We start from the raw sequence: 7,097 nt of genomic DNA, 5'->3' as shown, positions 1-7,097 counted from the left end.
TTGATGGCAAATGTTTCAATATTTAAGAAATTTGGTCAAAGAAAAATAAGTTGTTGGCCAAAAGAAAATAATCTTAAAATAAAGAAAAATGAATTTCATTTTTAAAATCAAAGTCATTTTCCTAACCTCACTTTCCTAACCTCACTTTCCTAACTTTCACAATACTTGGCTTGATAGATTTTGTAAATAATGACATAAAATACTAGACATATGTCAAACAATAAAAAGATATTTTTATGAAAAAATATTTTTTATAGAAAATATTTTTTATAAAAATATTTTTCACATATAAATTATTTTTCATTAAACAAATAGTCTTATATATAAAATAATTGTCTAGTTATCAATGGGCTTTAATTTAGTGGTATTAAAGCCAACTCTAAAATTAGGGATGTACGATTACAGTTTCGATTCGTAATTTACTTAGGAACAGAAAGTGAAATTTTGGTATAATTTTTGTTTAATTTTTTTATTGTTTAGGTTTCAGCTTGGTATGATTTTGGTTTGATTATTAGTTTTTCAAACAATTTTATACAATCTTTTATTTAAAAAGTCATACTTAATTAACATTTAAATTTTAAAGTGAGTTATTAATACATAATATGTCATATAATATTTCTTTTTAATTTTAAATTTTTAATATATATATATATATGTATATGTATATACTTACAATTAAAAATTATAAGGTAATTTAATATGTTCATAATTAAAATTATTAAGAAAATGTAAAGAAATGAAATATAATGTCAAGTTATATTTAATCCTTAATTATATATATATATATATATATATATATATATATATATATATAATTGTATTAAAACTATATAATATATGATAAAAAAATATATGCACAAATTCAATTTTCGATTCAGTTCTTAATGAAGAACCAGAATTAAACTAAAGTATCAAAATAAGTTTAATTTGATACCTTTCTGATCATTTCAATGCAGTTTTTCGGTTCAATTCAAGATTCCTAATAGCATACACTGCTCTATCTCAAACCGTTAAATTTTAAGTTGAAATTTTCAATAAAAGCCAATTGTATAAGAAAAAAAAATTTTGTCTAACCATTTCTCGTGTTCAAATCAAAAGCAGCATTAGTTAGTAATTGACTTTTTTTTTTTTTTGCGAAATCATAATTTTAATTTTTTTTAATCCTTTTTAATCTAAACTTAGAAGATTAAGAATCATGCTAAAGAATTCTGGTGAGTTTAGATGGAATCATGAATTCATGATCATATATGGGTTGGAGGCAATTTTTTAAGACTGTTATGGGAATCTTTTATTTTATATATATATATATATATATATATATATATATATATACACACACACACATTATGTTTAGATAAGTTGATTTAAAATTTAAAATTATTCAGCTGGCTTAATTGATTGGGCTATTTCATTTAAATATTTTAGTGTAGTTTTGCATTCATTTTATCCTTATATTTAAGTAATTTTTATATTTTTAACTTTATTTTAGCTAAATTGTTAATTTTAGTTACTTTATATTTAATTTTTATAATTTTGATATTTTTAATAGGTATTGTGGTAAATTAAAGATTAATGATGCATTAGAAGAAAATTTGAAGAAATTTGGATCCCTTAAGTATGGACAAGACTTTAAGAAATTAGCTAGATTCTCTTTTTGTAAGTGCCAAATTATAAGTTAATTTTTATTAACATGATTTAAGTAAGAATAATTACATCTCTTTTTGTAAAATTTTGCTTAACAAGTTTAAACTAATATGGTCTACTTCAACGCCATATTCAAATAAAAATAGTGAAATACATAGTCTACTTTTTTTCAAAAACAACTCATCTCAATTTTCACATGTTACAAAGTTGCTTAGATTTTTCATTTTTTTAAATGTCATTTTCAAATTTTCAAATTTTTGAAATTTATATGTTAAATCAATATGGAGCTATTAAGTTTATAAATTTTTTAATTGATTTTTTTTTATAAAAATGGAAAATATTTCATTAATTAAAATTGAGTGCATAGGAACAATACAAATTAATATATTATATTTTTACGTAAATGACTAATTACTTATACAATAAATAATAGAAATAGTTTAGAAGATTTGATATTGTTGACAGAGCATGTAGACTGGTTAATAGGCGGACTGGATACTCCACTCTTCAACTTCATAATCCTTTTATGAATCCACCAGATAACCTTCAAATTTAAAACTCTCATTGAATGAAAAATTTACACTACTTTGAGTACTATTTTCTAAAAAAATATCTCAACAACAAAAAATAAATAAATCTATTAAAAGAGAAAAAACACTACAAAAATTCAAGATCCACCAATAAGAATAAATATGGGATTTATTCACTCAAAAATCTATTAACAATATAGATCTGAGATATATGCCCAAAATATGCTCCAAACGGATAAAAATTTGGGAGTTATTAAAAAGAAGAAACAAAAAAACTACCCAAAGAGAATATTAAAGGGAGAAAAGTAGAAAAAATAGAAAGAAAAGGAGGATGCAAAGTGGTTTCTAAAGAGAAGGTAGAGTCCCTCTAAAAATTTTTGTAGATCTGATCTTTTTATTGACTTTTTGAATAAAAAAAAAATCTTGAATTGCCAATCAGTTGTATTTTCATTGATTTTCCTTCACTTTTTTTTTTAAAAAAAAAAACGAATAACAAAGCCACTGACATTAACCAAAAGGAATAGGTACATCACAAGTTCATCATCTGCTTGAGTACAAAAAAGGTTAGCTAAAGCATGAGCCATCCTATTGCAACAACGAGGAGCAAAAGACCATTGACAGAGCCTCAAATAACAGTAGTGGAAATAAAAATCTATAAGAATGGATTTAAGATCAATGCACATATGTGCTTCAACCAACAGCTTGTCAACAAATATTTGCAATCTCAACAATCATCGAATGGAAGGATAATGTGACACCCCTTACCCGTCTACAGTGTAGCCGAGCAAGATATACCACACAGTATGCAGAAGCATCAAATCATATTTCCATTACAATTTATCATTTTTAATTCATTTATTTATAATTTTGATTAATCTGAATTTTTCACAAATTTTATAGAAAATTCGGCAGAGTGCCGGCTAAAAATGGAGAAAACAGTTCTTCGGAACCTGTGAAAAACACTTCTAATAAGTTTTCAATCATTCCCAAACTCCATCTTATCAACAAAGTTTCAATATTTTTCAACAATATTTATTCATATTTTATGTCATATAATTCACTTACATAAATGGGCAAGTTGGTCAAAAATCATCTCTGAAGACGAAATGATCAAAATGACCTCTGTTTAGCTTAACGAACTAAAATTGTGTGTACTGATTGAAAAATTTTTCTAAGCCTTTTCTTGGCATTCTAATGCCATAGAATCCTCAATGACTATTCTCTGGAGTCCCAAAAATTATTTTATGAATTTTCTCTCGGGTTTAGGGCTCCTAGTTGCGAGGACCGCAACTTCCCATTGGATTATCACTAAGGCACCGGCTCATTTAACTTGGTTGTATTTTATTTCTAAAATTTTTCCTAAATCAAGCCCACAAGTGGAGGAGTTCATCTAAGAGTGGCAGCAATGGAACTAATATCAATCACACTGTCTACATCTAGGGCACAAATAGAAGCAAGCTTCAAGACCATATTGCCAACCAGAAAATAAATATTCTGAGGATTAAACACTTAATGCTCATATATCTAAAATTCAAACCACATAAAAAATAACAAAAATACATAACATATTATGCTCTATTCGGTATCTGCTTTTAACTACATAGTCACCACTAGGGTGAAAATGCTGGACCAAAGTATCAATCCTTCAAACGACACTCAAAGGAATGTTATGAATTTGATCTACATCCACTGGTAAAAAAGCATTAGAAACTAAATCCCAATTCCATACTGTAGTGTTATCATCAATTACTGTGGCATTCCATAAGAAGCAAATGTTGTAGCATTACAATTTGAAAAGACATAGGTTGTGGAATCCATCTGTTAGACCAAATTTGAACCTCATTAGCATTGCCAATTTGCCACCTCACTCCTAGATTAAGAATTTCTTGATCAACTAAAATTCTTCACCAAGTAAAACTCGGCATAGAACCCAATTGAGCATTAAAAGAAGTCGATGGAACCCAATTAAGCATTAAAAGAAGTCAAATAAGTACTTATCCTTGAAGACTCCAGCCATAAAAGATAGAGGAGAAGTAATAATTCATAAAACCTTGCTTAGCCAATAATGCTCGGTTAAAACTTTCAGAGTCCTAAAATCCAAGTCCTCCTTCTTCCTTAGGCATGCTCAACTGATTCCAACTGCATACATGAAGGCATTTTTCTCCTCTTTTTTTTACCCCATAAAAAGTCTTTAATCATAGCCTGAAGTTTATCACAAAAAAATAAATAAATAAATAAATAAATAAATATATATATATATATATATATATATATATATATATATATGTATATATATATATTTATATATTAAAAAAGAAATTAATAATTTATTTCATTGGTAGTGCATATAAGGTATATAAGATACAATTAATATGAATAAAAGTTATATTTATTTCAAATTTTAAAAGTTTTTGAATTTTAAATTTTTTTAATATGTATAAAAATATATAAAACAAGTGTAAATGCAATATCAAATATATATTATATAGGAAAAAGTCTGATGCAAACACTTCATCAAAAATAAAATATGTGTGCTTCATATTTCTTAACAATTGAATATATGCATTAACACATATGAACTTCTAAATTTTAGTTTTCTTTTTTTTTAAGCTAAAAATGAATTGTCTGTTTGGACATTATTAAAAAAAATAATTTTATTTAAAAAATATCATTTTAACTTATTTTTTTCTAATTATAAATTTATTATTGATATTAACTTAATAATTTTATCTTAATTAAGTTTGAAATTTCATTCTAACTTATATTTTTTTTATTTTATTTGTTAGTATTAAATAATACATAATTTAATAATATCATCATAAATGAGTTTGAAATTCCATTTTAAATTATTTTTCAATTATAAATTCAATTTTTATCAGGCCTGTTATTATAATTAAAAACTGAAAAATTGATATATTAAGAGTCTCTTCTAAAATATTAAATTCATGTGACATGTTAAATTTTATTTCATATGATTATTAGAAACAATTATTAGTCATGCAAATAAATAATTTTTTATTTTAGAAATATTAAAATTTTAATAATATTTTTTACATAATCCATTCACATTATTTCATAATTTTAGGTATATTAAAAAAATTTTCACTAATTATTTTTTGAGCTAAGAATTACAATTCAATCTTTGAAAAATCTTTGTTTACAGAAATTCTACTATATTTATTTTAATTTGATCAATTATTTTGGTTTATCATAGATACTACTAACTAAATATACATTGATATATAAGCTAATATAATAACTAAATTTTTGTCAAAATAAATAATTTAATCGATTAGTTCATTTAATTTAGATTAAATAAAAATTATAAATTTAATTTTTCACAGGCAACACATGGGTAGATTACTAATTTATATTTATTATAGATATGAGGTCTTTAATATAGCAATTGGATGCAGATAATAAAATATTATAAATAATAATAATTAAGCTAGTTATAATGTTGATTCTTTCCATATATATTATTTGAAATATTATATTTTTAATTCTTATATTTGTTATATATATATAATAAAATATATATTTTTATTAATCATTTTATAATGCTTTGGAAATATTCGCTCTCGTGCTATTAATTATATTTAACAATTAATTAAACCCAGAATGAGAAGGGTGATTCTCTCGCGAAAAAGACAGCAGCCAAATAGGGAACTTTGAATGAGACGGCGCCGTTCAAGACAAATTTCATAAGAGTGACTGACGCTTTTGTTTTCATGCGCTGGCCGACGGCTGTTTCTCATTCGTTAACACCAACCTCATTTGGCCAACATCTTTGACCATTAACCTCTCTTTTCTTCCCCTTAGCCTATGGACCTTGACTCGGCTGCTTTTTTAACCATTCTCTGCTGGACACGTCTAAACAAACTTCGAATATATATACCCATGCGATAAATAACTGATATATTATTAAAATAATAATATAAAATTTATATATATTAAAAAAGGGAGAATATTAGAATTTAAATTTTTAATAAGCTACATTATGAAGAAATTAGTAACTAATTCACTAAATTATTAGTCTAATAATAGAATTAATTAACAAGATATAGACATTGATTTAATTTGTGATGTGAAGCCACAAAATTAGCATGAAGAAAACATCAATCATAAATAGATATGTAATTGGTGGAAATTGTAAAAGAGAAATTGACAAGTTACAAATTACAAGTCAAGCCAATTGAAATATGTATTTCATGACTATTGAATTATCCTCTTTTGTGCTTATTTGAAGATCTTCCAATAAGAAATTCATGGGTATTCCTTTTTCTATATAAAAATAAAATAAAATAAAATATAATTTAATTTTCTTATGAAAAATAAAATATTATTGTAGGGAGGCCTCTCCCATCAACTTTTTTAGAAAAATAGTTGCGTATGTGTCTTATAGTCTATGGTAGGGACATGACTTTGAAAAGCTATACACTAAAAAAATATATTAATCAAGCAAATTTTTGAAAATTTTGAATTCATTGCTAAGATTAGATAAAGAACGTATAGGTCTCCATCACTTTCGTCATCATCAACTTTACTCAAAATGTTTAATATAGACTCGGCTAAATGGCTAGTTAAGCTGCCTAGCTTTTGTTTTGATATATATATATATATATATATATATATACACGTATATTCGTTTATTTTTTTAATCTTATATAAAATTTAAATTCAAGACTTTATTATCTTAAATGCGATGTCAATGAAAATGAAGTAAAATTCATTGATTGTGTTTTCTATATTTTAATTAGTATATATATTTGTATTAAAACAATTAATTTTAATTATTTTTAAGTGTAAGATTAATTAAATTATTTTTTTATAAAATTAATTTGATTAATTTATTTTATTAATGTGATTAATTAGTGGCCTAAGGTAGTTATTAAATAAAGGTCCAAGGAGTTATCAGGTAGT

Source organism: Hevea brasiliensis, chromosome 10 (assembly GCF_030052815.1).
Source record: "Hevea brasiliensis isolate MT/VB/25A 57/8 chromosome 10, ASM3005281v1, whole genome shotgun sequence".
In the NCBI taxonomy this organism is placed as follows: domain Eukaryota; kingdom Viridiplantae; phylum Streptophyta; class Magnoliopsida; order Malpighiales; family Euphorbiaceae; genus Hevea; species Hevea brasiliensis.
Note: the sequence above shows the minus strand (reverse complement) of the source record.